General features: G+C 37.8%; 1 protein-coding gene across 7 annotated transcripts in view; it reads right to left on the bottom strand.

Moving 5' to 3' along the window:
• MAPK10 (mitogen-activated protein kinase 10) overlaps positions 1–18,589 on the bottom strand; it is a 151,436-nt gene extending 132,847 nt beyond the window's left edge. For 3 of the 7 annotated variants that reach the window (XM_030492128.1, XM_030492135.1, XM_030492130.1), the window contains exons 1-2: positions 18,202–18,589; positions 13,388–13,507 (exon numbers count right to left, since the gene is read on the bottom strand). The gene's annotated coding sequence lies outside the window, so the exon portion shown is untranslated. Of the gene's footprint in view, positions 1–13,387; positions 13,508–18,015; positions 18,101–18,201 lie in introns of those variants that run through there. The other 4 variants (XM_030492131.1, XM_030492133.1, XM_030492134.2 and 1 more) reach the window with 3 other exon arrangements.
• Positions 18,590–18,801: the final 212 nt, after the last annotated feature.

Raw genomic sequence — 18,801 nt, 5'->3', positions numbered from 1 at the left:
CAACAGTAAAGCCTTAGTATTAAAAGGTCTCTGACAGACTAGTGAATACATACTATATCACAGAGTTACAGTAAAGTGCAGCTACAGAAGTCACCAGGAAATCTTGCAGTTAAGAACCAGACCGTGCCTGGTTCTTTCTGCAGCTGTTCCTTTTCTCCTCCCCCAGTGATATTCCAACAGCAACTAATTCAGAGAGCCACAAGGTTATCCACTGCATTGCTTGCTCTTCCTTCCTGCCTGCAACCATAATGTCCTACAGCAGTTCCCCCATCTTCCAGACAACTTAGTTGAAGGCACAGGTTTGCTGATTTTGAAGTACCAGCAGTGTCAGAAACATATACTTTCCTACTCCAAACATTATTAACAGATCAAAGTCATAATTTGCACGGATATTTCAAGTGCTGGTAATTAATTGTACTTGTCCCCTTGGCAGATTTTTCCATGGCACTGGCTTGTCCTACCAAACAACTTCAATGACAAAGGCTTAATATCATATTAGTAGGCGGCTTTCTGCCCTCTTATGCAAACACCCTTTACATTGTCCTCCATGTATCTAGACTGCTGGTTCTGCAAGCGTAGCACGCTTGTCAGCTAGACTTAAGCCGCGACACAAATGTTTAACAAACACTCACTGATTATGTAAAAGTCTCCTGTAAAAAATTGTAGTATATCATATACAGCACCAAAACTACCCTGTCCTGGACTCCAAGAACAACCATGTCAAAGCTGCTGCAATTTGTCTGCTCTGCACTATCTTCCCTTTCTCTTCTCCTTGTTTTTACTCCTGGGTTTAAGTTACATTTCAGTACCAAACATGGTACTTTGCAAACAAACCGCCACTTATTTATATGCAAGGACAAATCAGTTAATTAACTATCTTAATTTTAAGTCTCAAAAGCCAGCTATGATTTACTGCATATTCTATTTATTTAAAAAAACAAAGGCTGACAAGTCAATGCAAATAAACAATGCTGATGATGCACTGTGCTAAGAATTAAGCCATAAAATTCTATAGCATGTAAGATAGTGCAAAATATCACATGCACAAAGAAGCCAATTTCTGTGTCCTTTACTACATTTCATATCTCACAAAAGGAAATTACAATAACCCCCAGCATAGCTTTTTTGGTTTTTTTTTTAACTCCCCATTATATGTGTTATGGGGAAGCCATCATTGAAAGGCTGATACTTAACATGAAAAAAGTAACTGAGTATAAGGACTAAGTGCCAAAATAGAAGTGCAAAACCAAAGCAGCAACATTTTCTGATGGTGAATTTGAGCAATTTAATGACAGCATCTATTCTTTTTGATAACTAGGCAGACGAATTTTGGGCCTCACCCTAACTGAAAGAAAATGCTTGCATCACTTACTAAAGAGCAATATTTAACATAAACTCATAATACCAAAACCACAACAAAAATAATATTCATTCTGATGACTTACTAGCCTAGCAGAAGCTTTAAGACCAAATATTTCTTTTACTATAGAAACAAAGTGATTCTAGATATGAATTTCATGTTATCCTTCTTCAATACTACACAGCATTGAAGATGGAATAATAGTTTAGATCTCTCTTGACAACATTTTTTATTTTCATATATGGTAATAAAGAGCAGAAAGTTTTATTAATGTACAACCATGAAATCTACCAGGAGATACACTAATACGATTCACCATGAACATAAATTATAATTTTGGGGTTTGTGGCTAGTTATAGATTCATTCATACTTAAACAATACCAGGTGAAGGTACAATCAACATGAAAAAGCTCTCCATGGATTTGGGTGTAATCAGCATTACAAAGCAGTTCATGTGCCATTAAGTTCAATGATGTAACATAACAACACAGTTAAACATAAATCTTTTTTTGTTTAAAACTCGTTCTGCCTCTACGTTGCTATGTCTATCCCATTCTACACCTATCTACCTGCTGAGCCTGCTAATTATCTTCACATATGCTTGTCCGTTGGAGCAGCGATACACCGTCTTTCCAAACTGCAGCTCAGTGTTACTCCACAAAATTCCTGGAGAACAGAGCCGTTCCCTTTCACAGACATACAGGAGGCATTTATGGAACTTTCTCCCTCACCTAGCTCAACCTCTAGTTGAAGCTTTGCATTAGAATATAAGGCTTTGGTTTAGTGGTGGATTTGGCAGTCCTGGGGGAACAGTTGGACTTGATGATATTAAAGGTCTTTTCCAACCTCATTGATTCTGTGGTTCTGTGATTGAAAATAAATAACATAAATTTGAAGTATCAAGAGCAAGTGCCTCATATGGGGGGAGGGAGGAGAGGAGGGGTGAGTGAGGGGTGAGGTGGGGGGAAACCAGCAAAAGAAAACCTGTAAAACAAAGATAACGCTGCTTTTTTGTTGTTTGTTCTGTCTCTTCCCCAGCCAGAGACATGGCACCCAGCGAACTAACTGAAACAGTTACTGATTTTTGGACTGGACAATGGCAAGAAAATTTTGAGAATGTTTCACAGATTATGCTGTGCAATAAAGTAAGGATTTACTGATTGAATAAAGGAGTATCCTAGACAAGAAAATCTGATTAATTTCCAACATGGCTACTAAACAGTCTCATCAAAACCAAACTTTTCAAGGTAGAGACTTGCTAGTCTGAACTTGCTCTACATCTGGAATCTGAATTTTTCTCCTAGAGGTGAATTTTCATGGTATCGTGTGAAGTCATCTTTTAGCTTTCTGTAAAGCTTTTAACATCACACTTATCACCTTGAGCTGCTCTAGACACACAATAAGCCTGCAGATCTAACCCAAAATTATGCTCATTTGGGCATTCCACACAGTATTACTTTGAGCATCTGTTTTTGGAATTATCCACCAAACCCTTTCAAGGACAGTTTCTAACACAGAAATATCAAAGGATAAAGCTAAAAAGCAACTCATCCTGAAAAGAAAGGGCAGACACTGAAAAGGAACAGAGGTGATGGATGCAAGGCAGCAGCAGAAGAGGTACAACAGTTTTGTGAGAAAGGCACAGCAATAGGAATAACTTGATTCTGGAATCTGTTTTTATTTCAGAAGCAAGGTTTGAGGCAAAATACCAGTAATTCTGATTGCTAAAATAAAAAATGAAAGCTTCCTCCTTTTCACCCCCCCAAAGAGCTCTGGATGGGATCAAAACCAGAGTTCTGCTGACATCTGCGGAAAGCAGATAGGAATTTAAGGATATAGTGGAAATATCAGAATCCCTTCAGAATATCCTTGCATGCAAGATTACTGCGTTAGTTGTGAAAATCACTTGTATTTTAGTACAAGTGCTTAAACTGCAGACAAAGTCAGTAGTGTTTATCTAGAGCAGCAAGAAGTGGAGTAGGTGGTAGAACAGAAGTAGTTCATATCACAAGATCGAAAGCATCAACTGGGCTTTGTAACCCAGCAGCATGGGTAACAAAAACTTGGACTTGACGGCACTGAACTCTTTATGAGGCATTACTGGAGAAGGGAATAAGCATCCAACTGCTAGGTCAGGTTGCTCAATGAAGACAACTACTGTGAAATAGCATTAGTGCTACTTCAGGGCTATTGGTTGGTATCCTGTTTATCTACATAGATAAGTTTTTCTTTTTGGAGAATGTTTTAGCTTGGAAGCGGCCTTTAAAGATCATCTAGTCCAACCCTCCTGCAATGAGCAGGGACATCTTCCACCAGATCAGGTTGCTCAAACCCCCATCCAACCTGACCTTGAATGTTTCCAGAGAGGCAGCATCTACCCCCTCTCAGGACAACCTGTTCTATTGTTTCACCACCCTCATTGTAAAACATTTCTTCCTTATATCTAGACTGAATCTCCCCTCCTTTAGTTTAAAGCCGTTACCCCTTGTCCTATCACTACAGGCCCTGCTAATAAGTCCATCTCCATCTTTCATATAAGTCCCCTTTAAGCATTGAAAGGACATGATAAGGTCTGTCTGGAGACTTCTATTCTCCAGACTGAACAGCCCCAACTCTCTCAGCCTTTCCTCACAGAAGAGGTGCTCCATCCCTCTGATCATTTTTGTGGCCCTCTTCTGGACCTGCTCCAACAAGTCCAAAGTCTTTCTTGCACTGAGGACTCCAGAGCTGGACACAGTACTCCAGCTGGGGTCTCATCAGAGCAGAGTAGACATGCTAATTAAACTAGTTTATGCTTGCAGATGATTAAAATTAGCTCACTGAACACTAGAAAGTTTCTTTGCAGCATTTCCAGGTGTGAGGTCAGAGGTCAAACTTATTTTAGTGATCACCACTGACATCCCAATTTGGACTTTGTTGCTTACAGCCAAATCCTGAAAGAAGACTTTGAATATATTGTTTTCTCTTTCCTATTAAAAAAAAAAATCATTGTCACGTATGATGGGCTACTGTTTGATTATGTGCCCTAAGGTCTCTAGGAAGTAGAGAGTTCTATGTGTAGTATTTGTTGTCATTTTAAAAACCTGCCATGATTGCCTTCACCCTGCTAATTAAAGAAGCATCCACCTTTACCAGTGGATCATGTTCTATCCTCCTACAATTCAACACTGCTCCTTTGAAAACACCCAAGCAATTCTAGCTTGAAGCAGCTCAAAGTCTGCTTTGATCTATTCTGGTCTCTTACTAGTTGTATAATACAGAGCTCACACATAAATTAATCATTAGCCCAAAAGTACTCTTACAGTGGGAAAAAAAAAGATAGTACTTGCACAAGGATTAGCAATTCAAGTGCACTTGATACACATTTACTCTGAAATCTTGAATATCATGACTCAGCTATAATTTTGAAGGTCACTAAAGCCTAACTTGATTATAGCTCTCTTCTTTGCCATTCTCTCCAGTCACTGAGACTTTGAAGCCATGAAGAAGAGCGTCTGGTCTTGTGTGTTAGCTAAACATTTAAGAAAAGCTGCAGGATAACTGGCTCAGATAACAGTATCACTGACAATTACACAGGACGGTATGAGATGTTCTTCACTACTGCAAAAGGGATTTGAGAAAGAAAAAGAGAAAAAGAGGAATGTGTGGCTTTATTTTCTTTTCATAGCGCCATCAGAAACTAATGTCAAAAAGCTTATGTTCCTGACACTGTTCAAAACCTGAGCCAAGTTGTGCACAGCACAAGGGATACATCTAGATTATATTTGTCTATCCTGACCTCATCAGATTCTGCTTCATTGGTTAATTGATATGGACTATCTGGTGTCCAGGCCATTCAGATGGACAACCTATTGAGCCAACTAGCCAAGACTGAACAAAGTTTCAGGTGGAAAAAGATTTCAGGTGGAAAAAGATTTCAGGCAATCTGTATATAAACTGATTGTGGGAGATGCAGCCTAGGGTAAATCTAGGGCAAATTCTCTTTCCAATTGTCCACCTTCAAGATATAATAAGACATGTCAGAAAGCTTCCTTATATATAAATATTTCATGTTATTATTTCAACATTTATAGCTATTCAGAGGGATCTTGATAATTATTTTCAGGATCTTGATAATTATTTTCAGGAAAAAACAAGTAAGAAGTAATTCCCAGGTCAGATTCTACCTGGTAAGTTTGCTGGGCAGTTGATCCATGCATAACTGTTTCCAACAAAATTAGCTATAAAATTTATCCCCCCAGTGCTGACACCAAAAACTGTTGCTGTAATTTTCCTATTAGTTTGGGGTTTTTTCCTGGATTCTATCTTAGGTTTTTGTGCCCTTTTGGATTTTAGAGAAAACCTTAAAATGAGACCCAAAGATAGCCTACAAGCACACAAAAAAATAGCCTCCAGGTCTGAATATTTTATTCAAGGTTTTTGAATACTTCAGTTTTGACAATACTGCTTCACATGACAATTTCAGCCACATGTAATGTTTGCAGCCAGAGACTTCTTTTTTTCCACATTAATAAGACATAAAAGCTCAGAAATGAGGTTGGGTGAAGCGGAGGAAAAGCCTGCAGTCCAGAAACGCAGTCTCCATCGAAACAGGAGAAATTTTCAACAACAAACCTAGTGCCACTTAAAAAACAACATTAAATTAAACCCGCAGAATACAAGTCTCAACTGCTGTAAATTGTCCCATTCTTACTGCAGTCAATGTAATTATAGAGAGGATTTGAGCCTACGCATGTAAACTTAACTAACAATTGCCACAGCTAACTAAAGCCAAAACCAAGCAGATCCTTGTCTTTGTTTCTTCAAATCCTCAAAAGAAAAGCAGGGAATTGCACTACATGTTTGTTGGATTGAGGAGTATATACCACCTTGAAATCACTGCTTTTAAAGAATTTCTAATTTATAGATCACTGCCATTCGTATAAACATGTAGGTATTTTTTTGACATTCTTTTATCATGGGAGACATGCACCATATTCTCTTCACGCAGCATTAAAAAAAATTTAAGTAGAACAGCAAATCAAGCATTCATGATACCATAAAGACATCCATCTACACACTGATGACTGAAATCCACCATAAAATTAATGCAGGCATTTAAGTAGCATTATGATTCACAATTAAGCCATGCAGATATTTTTCAGGAACAGCTCAGAGAGGATTTTGATGTTGGGGTTTTTTTGTTTCAAAAAAACCAGCATTAAAAATGTATTTCTCTCTTCTGCTTGCCTTTTGTTTATGTTCTTACTTAAGAATAGGAGTCAATCTTTACATACTATCTCTGAATTATCTGAGGTAAATATATACACTGTATTTGGACTATGCATGAAGTAGTGAAATTAAATGGTGAAAACTCACTAACAACAATAAGCAATTAGGTTCAGAGAAAAATTTGCTTTGAGAATACAGGGACAGGAACATTTGGATACCATTATAGGTCATTTTTTCATCTGGTTCTGATGTGCAACCAAGAAAAACTTTCATATCCACTCTATGAAACACAGGGTAATTAATTCCTCCCTGCTCTCTTCTGCATTTTATTTCAATTCAACAGCTTATAAAGCAAGAAAATCCTGCTATCCTTCTCCCCTCTCATGCAGTGTTGGCAGGCCAGAATGGAGAGCACTATCACCTGCTCAGCTCACCCTATGTGCTACTCAAAGGAAGGTGACCCTACTAGCTGGATACCTAACAGGAATTTTATTTTTCCAGAAACAAAGGTAAGATAAGTAGATTAGGAAGTCCCTGTACCACTAGTGGAAGGTGCCCCAGCCGATGGCAGGGGGCTGGACTACATGATCTTCAAAGGTCCCTTCCAACCCAAACCATTCTACGATTCTATATGCTGCATTGATCTAGAAGAACTAACTTGGCATAGTGGCATGTTAACACAAAGCTACATACACCATAAATTACTCCAGAGCCTGCTGCATAAATACTACCTGTAGCAGTGATTTCATATCTGCTGCAAATCAGAACTTCTCATTGGCATGATGTATCTTCATAGTACTTTCAAAGTCCTTGCAGTCTTACAGTGGTAATTATTTTTTTCCAGAATAGGTCAAACATCTACATCTGACATCACTTAAAAAAAAAACCCAAACAAATCCCAACATTTGCAGTTCTTCATAGTGAGCACCTAGAAGACAGGTCATAAAACACGAACTGCGCAGAAAATGTTGAATTAGAAAACACATTTTTTTAATACAAAGGAACAATTTCTGTCTCAAAAAACCAAACCAAAACCAAAACAAAAAACCAAACAAAAACAGCAGACTTCTGAAATATGGGAGGACACAGCAAGAGAGACATTAATGATTGCTTATATTGTTCTCACTTTTCTTCACCAAATATTTAGCTAATGGCCACTGAGGACACAAGCCTTTACAAGACGGATTTTTACTGTGACACTACGGGTTGTTCTTATATCCTTAATCTTCTTTAAAAGTAATTAAAAACTGTAAGCCTGAACAATTCTGACTATTATGAAACAAAGCCAGCATCCAGCAGTTCAAGAATGCCTATTTAACAATTATGTCCTCTCAAACTCATCACAGGTGAATTGCTGTTATTGATTTTGCCAGGAATTTGGGGCATATTAAGAATGCATGAGTACTGCACCATGCCTGCAGTGTTCACTGTCTTCTTGCCAACTTGCTACTGCACAGCAGTCTGCATCCAACACAAGGATACTTCAGGTGCTGTAGAGGAGTCTGTGGATGTACAATGAGTTTAAACAACCTTTGGATAACCTCACCTTTCTAGGTAGTCCTCCATCATGCATATTTGCCTTCACCCTTTCACTTGTCTGCCATACTCTATCCCAAAACACAATAGTTAAGAGAGAAGGATCATTATACTAACATCATATTAGCACATTGCATCGATAGGCCTGTACATATCTCTCTCACTTATTTTACTCCTTATTTATACCAGGGAAATGATCACCCTGAGGATCTTAAAGCAGCTAATCTGATGCCTGCACAGCCATTAGGATACTGCTGCCTTGAGGCAGCTTGACCTAAACTCTAGTGCATAGAGCATGAACGTGATAGCTGATGGTATAAGTACTGCAGATACTTCTTTCTACAAAAGCTGTACTCTTCACTTGCAGTCAGTGCTCCCCTTTCTTTCTGATACACACTACAGAAGAGGGAAAGTAAACAGAGAAAAAGCTGACAGTATTACACGGTATGTTCAGCTCTTTGCTTCCATTGACAGTCTGTAATAAGGAAAGGCACTTTTGTTAAGAACACTACATAAAGAAAGTCACAGAGCCAATGCACCACAATGGCAAATCTAGAAGAGAGGTAAACTATTTCCCACTGTGGTTACAAAATACTTCCTAGTACTTTATATAACATGGGTTCATATGGCATACCCATTAACACAGCTGAATTTCCTGCTGTCTTGGTCTCCTTTCCACCCTTCTGCTGGCACCACTCTCTTTTTTGTTATTGATTTAGCATTTCCATTTATTGTTCTGCAGGCTAGTCAAATTATTTTACTACAACTCATAAGGATCACACTGAAAAACTACTCAAAGGTTCAGAATATATTTGTCTGATATTCTATCCCCACATTCTACAGCAATAGTCCTGAATATTTTCCACAAGGTTGGGAGGGGAGTCTGCCAAATACTGAACTAACCTGCCAGGTGGCATACAGTTATATTTCCCATCAGCGACTCCAGAAATATAGCAGAGACATGAGTATTTCATGTGATAAGTTCACAGGTCACACTTGACACAGGGAGGTATTAAGCTTGTAATGTAAGTTCACCCCTTTTCAATAAGCACAGACTGCCATATGGCAGAATAAAAGCATCTGATCCACTAGTATTTCAAAGTGAAATTAAACAACTGGAGATCCTAAAAAGACAGACATCTGCACTTGAATTTTTTAGAAGAATTTCATTTTCACTTTTTAAATGTGCAAATAGCTTGACTTTTCCTATGCCAATCCAGGCTACTGGAGGAATGCAGACATAGATACAGAACAGAGATATGCCCATGCCTTTACAAGCATTCAGATGGATAACAAATCTTCACTTTCCAACTAACTCTATCAATAAGTTTTTGAGATTATCAGTCACAAACAACTGTATCATATGCCCCCAAAATTCTGAGATACTACTAGGGAATAATCCCATCGGAAGGGTTATATGTTTTTGAAGCCTCAAGCTTTCACGTATTCAAATTTAATTTTTTTCAGGAGTAAGGATGAAAAACCTACCTTTTATTAAAAAAACCTCATAGTTTCTCTTATGTATGTGACACTGAGCATTAAAACCCCCAAATACTGCAAAAGTTGACAATGCCATATTTCAATATTATTGAATTAAAATACTAATCTCACGGGCTGCAAGGATGAGTAAAGACAAACCAAGAATGGCAGGAGAAGGGACAGGAACCAGAATAAGAAGTAACAGCATAAAAAAATATTGCAATTTGAGCTTAAAAGTGGGTGAAAAAATCCTGCAAAAGAATATCCTGAGGAGACTAAATAAAACAAATAATAATAATAATAATAAAAAGAAATAATAAGAAAACCAACAAGAAAAAAATGCAAAGGCAGGACAATTCCCTTTCACAGGCATTTCCAGTGAAGTTTATTAAAATAAAAGGTGATCAAGAGGTTCCACTGAGATGTCTGTAATTCAAAGTGAAGATCTCAGCACTTTCTGGAAAAAATTCAGCCTCCCTGAAGAATAAGGAAGGTGAACAGTTAAAGTGTTGACAATTACAGGTCACTTCTGCAAAACCTTTGTTTGTTGTTATCACATGACAAATGGCTTTTGGAAATACACTAAGGCAACTCTTCTCAAATAGGAAACCTGTTACTCATTATATCACCACTATCGATAACAGATAAGAAGTCTTTACATTTATCATATGCAGCAAATTTAATATAAATAGGCTTTTCCTATTGGAGAAGGCAAAGGAGCAGAATGCAGGTTTCTCAAAGAAAACTGTGTTCTGAGCTCTGATACAAATCTGGTGTAACTGTACAAAACTCTCTGGAGCTACTTTACATTTACTTGGGTAGATGAAGTTCAGAATTTCTCTTTGTGCACTTAGCACTTACGTTGGAATTAACATAAGAGAAACCAATGCAATGTTTCATAAAAACATGCAACTGCATAAGTTAACTCTATAAGTGCTAAAAAATAAATTACTTTATCCCAGGTACTGTTGTTCATCTGCATAGATATATCAAAGCCTCTCTCTCTCACGATTTCTACCAAAATTACTAACTCAGCTTCATAAAACTCCCATCAACCATAGCACTAAGCTTATTTTCATGTTAAACAAAATACAATAACTTTTTCATTACCTGCTCTTTTTTGTGATGCATATTGTGAACTATTTTTATTCTCAAAATGCTACTTTTTCTGACCATTTTTAGAAGTTGTTTGAAAGTGAATTTAACTTCAGTTACATGCTAAGTTTTAGACCTGATTTCTGATTTCACATATGAGTTCCACAGTTATAAAGCTTGCATTTTCATAAGGAGAAATGGCTGAATGCAAAATACAGTTATGTGTTCAAAGTGATCCGTATGCCTTAACAACCAACATTAACTGGAAAGAACCTGCACAGAAAGCGTAAGAATTTGCACATCAAGGCCCCAACTTTCAAACATACATGCTAAAGGTTTGTATTACTTGCCTGAAGACAGCTACAGACATTTTCTGTGGAGCTGTAGCTTCAGAACAAGACCTTGAATTCCTTAATTTCTGCTAAAAACATTTCATTGTATGTCTGTTAACATTACGACAGTTGGGAGGAAATCTTCTCAAGAACTCTCTACCTATGACATCTCCAAGTTCTACTGATTCATATGCTATACTGTTTCTGAAAACCTGCTATTTGTACTGATTACCCATCTGAAATTGGGAAGAATGAAGCTGAAGAAGGTGGCTTAGATGTCTTGAATTAGGTGTTTTAGATGACTTGAACTGAGAGAGAAATTACACTGAACAGAGCCATTGGTACATGCTTCAAATACCACACAGCAATATCAATAGCTACAACATGAAGACAAAGACATCTTGGTGACCTGAGGGACAAATGATTAAGTCATGCTGCTTGTAGACAGCAGTATCACTGTATTCCAAAATTAGCACTGCATATTCTACTAAATGCAAAACCGTTAAGATGGGGATTATTGCCACCCAGCTTCTTAAAAAAATATTCTACTTATACAGCAATTTTTAAAATGCTAATGGTGATGGGAACTGAACTGCTATAACTATGGGCTAATCATATTAACATGTACACAAGGCCATAAAAATTCCATACAATTTCTCTTTAGCTACTGTTCATTACGGACATATTAACAAAATCCTTTATTTTTACAACACAACGAACTATCATAAATCCTGAACCCTTTGCTGTTTCCAGTTTATTTAAAACTTTCATTATCAACAACAAGTAGGTTATCTATATGCTCTTAAGCGCAGAAACAAAATTTGGGGAAAAAAAACCTTATATATTCATATGGTTTTTAGAGTCCATATTAAACTAAGTGTTAAACTAAGATGAAGGCTGTCTTGCTAACAAGAATTGCCTTAGGAAAAACACAATAGGCCTTAAAAGCCATAAGACATTAAAAATATCATAGCAGTAATACCGGGAAGTTTTTTAAGTTCTACATAGATTTTTGCATCCACTCTTCATGCCACAAATCACTATTCATGTCCAGTGTGTGGTTTCTCCTCTTGGAAAACACCTCTTAGGTTTCAAGAGAACACTGATTATTTCAATGGACTAGCAGGCACTCCTTTCTGCTAGTTTCTCTCTCATTTCACTCCGGAGTAAAGTCAAATTCACTTAACTGACACCTGTTCCATTTTTTTCAGCAGCTCTACCAAGAGTGAAAGTAACATGCCATCAGAGCACTTATTTCATTACTGTCGTATTTATTAGTCACATATCACTACTGCCCACCAGTCACTATGTACTATGTGTTTCCATCTCTGCCTGATCTACCAATAACAACAGAGTTCTATCTCCTAACAAAACAGTAGAAACATTTTAGTGACGTAGATCTACACCTTATTTGTGTAATAGCACCAGGTATAAGATTTGGCACTGGCCCCCAGTAAAGGTCAAATCACACAAGATCTACTTGAAGTCTACAGATCTGCTTGGATCTGTGGCTTCTTTTTAAATCTGTTGGCTGGTTATGCTGACTGCAGCTGACAAATGTCTAGCTAGTATTAAGGGGGGAAAAAAGTAATATAACCTTGTTTTGAACAGAAAATTGGTTACCTTCAATAATTACAAGATCTCTCAATAATTCTATTGTGATTACATGGGACAATTAAAAACAATTCCTCATCTCCCAAAGGTATCCCAAGGCCATCTTAAAGAAATTATGGGGATCAAAATTACTTATGTAAGAAAGGCATATCAAAATTATTAGCAGACTTACAGATAAAGCCAAAGAGTATTTTAAAAAGGCTATTTCCTTTTAAACACTATTTTTGCAATCTCTTTTCCTGTCGAAGGATAGAGCTATATGTCAGAAAATACTGTCAGGGTTTCTCAGAGTCTTCTTTAGTCATATCAAATAGAAACAAAACCACCTTTCCTCTCCCCCACACCAAATCAAAGAGATGCAAAATATTAATTACAAAAAATAGTGTGAAATAGTGGATATATCAAGCCCAGAACATGCATATGTAGGAATTTTTAAAAATCATTTTGCTATCCTCACACTTCCACCAAAACCATATTCCCAATATGCTCCATCTGATGATCGCATATACAATGCAGAAATTACACACTTGAAAAAGGCATTTAAAAGACAGCATTATGCTCACATGTACTAAAAATTACTCGAAGTTGTAATTTTAATGTTCCCCCCCCAAAAAAAAACTCCCAAAGAAAACAACAATAAGAAATAAAAACCAAACCACCATGCACTTTGGCATTTAGGATTCTTTTTTCTTTTTTTTTCCTTTTTTTTTTTTTTTGCCAAGTAGTATGGTTTAATAAAATAATACATTGTTGACTCACCACAGCATGTGCTATGTCTCATCTATAGGAAATGGTTCAAAGGCATCAACTTCATGCATGGGTTGCCATAGCTGATATTTGAGTCCGGCCTGCTGCTGGTACAGGTTTCTAATACTAGCCCTAAGCAGAAAAAAGAGGAGAAAGAAATATTTGGGGTTTATTTTTCAGGTCTGACAGACACAGAAAAAGTGCAAAAAACTAAGCTAACCTGGAATGCAAGTATTTGAACATCATGTAACAAAGACTTGAGATTTTCCTCTAATACCATAATGCATCCAGTTACAGGCAGTATTTGTACTATATTTTCACTTCTGCTGTGCAAAGAAGAAAGGCTAGAGATAGAAAATAGTGCAGAATGAAGTGTTGTTTAAATGGGAGAGAAAGGTCATAGTTATTCCCCCCCTTTTCCCCCAAAAAAAGGAGGTGGGGGAAGATAATCAAGGCAGGCAGACCCATGTGCTCAAGAGCTTACATTCAAGACTATTCGAATTGGAACAGATGGCACTAAAAATCATAACATTGTTCTAAAATAATTATTTTTGTTTCTATCCTATCTTTCTCAGGTTAGGCCTTCAAATCTATCTTTGGAATGAGGAAGAGCGTAACCTTTCACTGTAACAAGCTGAGGTTTGTACACAGTCATCTGTCACTAATACCTGGGGATTGAAATTAAATTTGAACTGTGACATTATGAACAGTTTTAAAAACTGTGTGATACAGATACATATAGGTTTAAGAAAAGGCCTGTGAATTACTGCTCTTCATCAAATTAGCATACTTTTAAAAACAAACAACAAAATATGTGATACAACATGTCCAATTGATAAAGTGCTTGCAATTGAGAAAATTATAGAGGACCTCAAGAAATGTAGAAAGCAACTGTTGTGGTGTTAAGACAGCAAACAAGAGGAGGAACAGTCAAGCGTGTACCACTCTTTGTAACCACTGAACAAAATTAAGTGACTATCATTAAGTGGAACGTTTGGGCGACATCTTCTTATCACTCTTTCACAATATGTTTTCAAATAGCTCAGCAGAGTACTAAAACTTTTTACTAAGGATAGAGGTTCAAAAATCCTTATGAGAAAACACCTGCTTAACCAGTAAGGGCCCACTACACTTCACTGGAACAAGAGTTGCACATACCCAAGCTCCCTGAAGTGTCACTTCAAATAGCAGTTCCTAATTTCCTGGGTTATCTGACCTCTTAGTGTAGAATGTTGGTGAAGCAGTTATTGACTTGACTGGAAGGCTCTTCTGGATCTCCAACTTTTACTGTTTATTACAATGTTAAAAGCTAACAGCAATCCTGGGAGACTATAACACTCAAAAATTCCCATGTCACTACTGTGATGTGAGCAAGGGTCTGCACTCTTACTGTCATCAACCTTTTCTTTTCCTTGGGCAGGAGAAAAGAACCTGGAAGACTAAAAATATGACAGCTGTTCTTTCTCTTTTTTGCTGCAAAACGGGCTCTGACTATGCCCAGGTATAGTCAGGGATATCATAAGATTCACAAAAAATCATGACTTCACAACCTTTCTATAGAGATGAAGCTGAGAAGAACATTCCAGTGCCACTAGCAAGTTCATGTGCCAAATCCTTTACTAAAAATCTCTCCATGTAACACAAGACTGGAAGGTATTGGGACTTGAATTTCCTGTCCTTCTCTTTTAATAAAATAGCCAAGACTGATTATAAAGCTTGCTAACAAAGCTATGGGTATCAGGCTAAAACACAGTATAGCAAGAAAGCTGTGTAATTTTTGCAACCAGTGAACAGGGGACTATTAAATTCTGTCCCTGTACTGCTTTTGATCTCTACTTTAATTTCACTGTCACAGCATAAGAGAAAGGAAACATAGCCCTAACATCTTATATTTCACGCTAGAGTTGTATGTTACGTTCAGTTTTAGACCACTGGGTTTATATAGTTACTTGAGTACAAAAGATTTTTTGTTTCTGTGGCTGTTTTTCTTATGTCTGCCTCCACAGAAGGTGTTGCAAGAAAGAAATAAAAAAGAACTCACAGCAAATGCAGCATTTTTTCTTTTAACTGGTGCCCTTTTATGAGAATGAATTTTTCTTGCAAGCAGCCTTCAAAACAGTAAGCATGCAAGAATCATAGAGTTGGGTAGCAGAAGCAATGGAAGCCAGGTTATATTTATATTCAGTATCGTGGTCCAGTGAAGTGTCTCTCCTTTTCTCTTGATGACATAACAGAGCAGCAACTATGGTAATACTGCAATCACTAGGTTTCTATATTGTAATTTCTAGCAGTGCTACAATAAGCTCAAAATATAACCAGTGGCATGGGAAGGGCTATGGATATAGAATGCTCGCCATTAAAAAAACCCAACAAAACCAAAACACCACCTTATTTGTTTTGACAATTTATCGATTTATCAAGCTGGTGATATTTTCTGTTATTCAAGAATTGTCCAAAGAACTGGGTATCTTCTACTGAATAACAGTTTAAGAAGAGATAACCAGTTTTAAATCCGTGGACCTTTCTGTAAATGCAGCTTTTCTGCCTTCCAAATCTTAGTAAGACTACAATGTTGTTTGCAAAAGCAATGCTAAAACCATCTCCTTTGGGCCTGTGTTAGAGCTCTCTTAAATTGCATGAGTTTTGCAATGGACTGCAAACTACAAGTGAGATTTATTGACATTCTCCAATATCATAGTAGGGAAATTTTGTTAGCCCTCCTTTTGCTTTCACAAGCCAGATGTGGTACTGTAACACTGCTGGAAGATATTTTGTCTTATAATTATTGATCTAGCAGTATTAAATCTCTAAATAATGGCTGCAAACATACCAATCGCTGTCAGAGGGGAAAAAAAAACCCCCAACCAACCAACCAACCCCCTCCCCCACTCCCCAAAACCAAACCCACAACAACCTACAAGAAAACACTTATCCCTCAAGGTCTGCTCATAAAAAGCCCCTTCAGTGCATACACATATTTCTAACAATAAGAAGGACATTTTCTAATATCAAGCAGGCAGACAAGCAGCAACTTATTTTTCATGTTAAGCAGTTTTTGCCCTGTAATCCTAACACTCCTCAAAAAAAAAAAAAAAAGAATTTAAAATATCAAAATTCCAACAGGACCCTGGCAAATTGTGCGTACTCTGAAACAGTAGGAGAGAGCAATGCGCAAGAGTGCAGTTTACTCAGAGCCAGGGGGGAAGAATATCGTTTAGTGACTGAGGTCAATTCACCTTTGTCATTCACATCTACATCCCTGTAAGAGAAAGTCATTAGCTAAGCCAATTGAAAAGGTATTTCTATGCCACCTTTCCTAGCAGGTAGAGTGAGCACACAGCAGCGGGACCACAGAAGAAAATACTGCTTCAAAGTGCTTCTAGCTATGACTACAGAGCAATGTTGTGAAAGAGGGTTAAAATCCAGAGGTATGATGCACTCCACTTTCCCCAAGGCACGGGAACTAAAGGTAGCTTATGAGATAAACAGCCCTGTGCAGTGCCAACACCATGCTATTCTATCTTAACCTTTCTCTTTTCCTGAAGCCGGCCTTGCATGACAAGCTCTGTGTCCTCCAGCACTATGATTTCAGGCTTCTCCTTATCATTTACAATATACTAATTTGCACTTTCTTCCTAAAAAAATTCTACTCTATCCCATCATTTTCTTCAGAAATGTATTTTCAAACAGTGTTGATTTTGTCTTTAAACAAGTCTCTGGCAAAACTCACAGTGAACATATCAGAGGAGGGGAAGGCTGCAATGAGGGTATCATGAAGCTATGCAGCAAAAAGAACCCATGTAAACAAGCTTACAATCACTCAGTACACAAATGGTGTAAAACATACCCATCATGGTTCACTGGAAGCACCGCCTGCTTATTAAACAATGCTGTAACACTTAATTATCCAAGTCAAATGTGTATTGTTTCTAATAAGGCCTCTCTGCAGTAAAATACAAAACCAACATTTCTTCATTTTCTGCCCGAGAATTTCCCTGCAAAGCAACATTGATTTCACTGCAGCATCTACACATTGTTGATTCCCTTCTGCAAAATAAATGGCCTGTAGCATGCTGTAAACATTTCTCTTAAAAGCTCTTGGTGGTTCTGTAAAACCCAATGGGCTGAGTTGTTCACATGGGTCCAAGACTAAAGCAGAAGAGTGATGATTACCTTAAAAGATCACTTTCCTAAAAACAACCCTCACCCCCACATCCAGCAAGGTTTGTCAAACGCTTCTCCACACACACACACACACACACACACACACACACACACACACTCTGTTGGTTTTCTGGCATTCAACCACTTTCAAAAGGCCAAGACTTCTGTTCTCTGGATCTTCTACTTGCTTATCATTATCCTCTCTTCTTTTTATTTTTACAAATGCAAATTTTAAATGGCCCTGTATGTATAATATAATCCACATAAGGTACTCATTTCTACTTGAATTGCAAACCAAGACACCTCCTTCCCCCAAAAGCCCCCAAGCAGTGTTAGAGGTGATGAGGCTGAGTAAACGCTACTGTTTACATGAGCCAGCTGGTAAAGCACTATTACACTCCTTTCCATGATGTCCCTCTGCACTGCTCTCACAATCATCTCACCTACAGCACCCAAACAGAAAAGCTCATACACACCGGAATGCAGGAAAACGATGGTTCTCTGGCCGCAAAATACACAGCTGCAGCCTTCTTGTTTCTTCACTTTACTTCATTAACCTGTCTGTCGCTCCCTCTCCCCCATTTTTTTTAAACAGCAATCAATATTCATCACCCCACCCTGCGAAAGCAGTTAGTCATAGAATATTAGCATCAACCACCTACCATTCCGTGCTTGCAAGCTATTTTCCTCGTCCAGAAACCTTTTCCCCAATCTGCGACTGTAGGTGGTATTTTTAAAAATCACATTCCAAACAGTGGCGAGGAAAAGATGGGCTATTTATGACGATAATAATAATAATAAAGAATAAAAAGATGGGCAGTTGGATTCAACGTAAATCACTGTTTTCATTTAAAGAACTAAATAAAAGCCTGGGAGAGAGGGTAGAGCAGAACAGAAAAAGGGAAGGCAAAATGTCTGATAATAATGAAATAAAGGAAGAAAAAAAAAAAAAGAAAAAAAAAAAAAAAGATTGGCTTGCTGAATCACGCTCTTTCACTGCCTGGAAACCATTGTGCAGCGTGATGCTGGCTGTACCATTGTGGAACCTACCAGAGGAGACAGGCAGAGAGCTTGGGGAATGGGGCTGCTATGGCAACTGAAAGGAGCACACATGACGTCAAAGCACACAGAGGTCTCACAGGGGGAGGGAGAGAAAAGTCTAATCTGCAGCCACAGCTACAGTATCTCCTGGTGAATCAGGGGATAGAGCAGGCTGCAAAGAGGAGCTGAATAGTCTTCTGTAGCACTTAGCAGCAACAGCA

The sequence above is a fragment of the Strigops habroptila genome, chromosome 7 (genome assembly GCF_004027225.2).
Source record: "Strigops habroptila isolate Jane chromosome 7, bStrHab1.2.pri, whole genome shotgun sequence".
Taxonomy (NCBI): Eukaryota; Metazoa; Chordata; class Aves; order Psittaciformes; family Psittacidae; genus Strigops; species Strigops habroptila.
The sequence above is the reverse complement of the archived record's forward strand: the minus strand, read 5'-3'. Positions and strand labels throughout refer to the sequence as shown.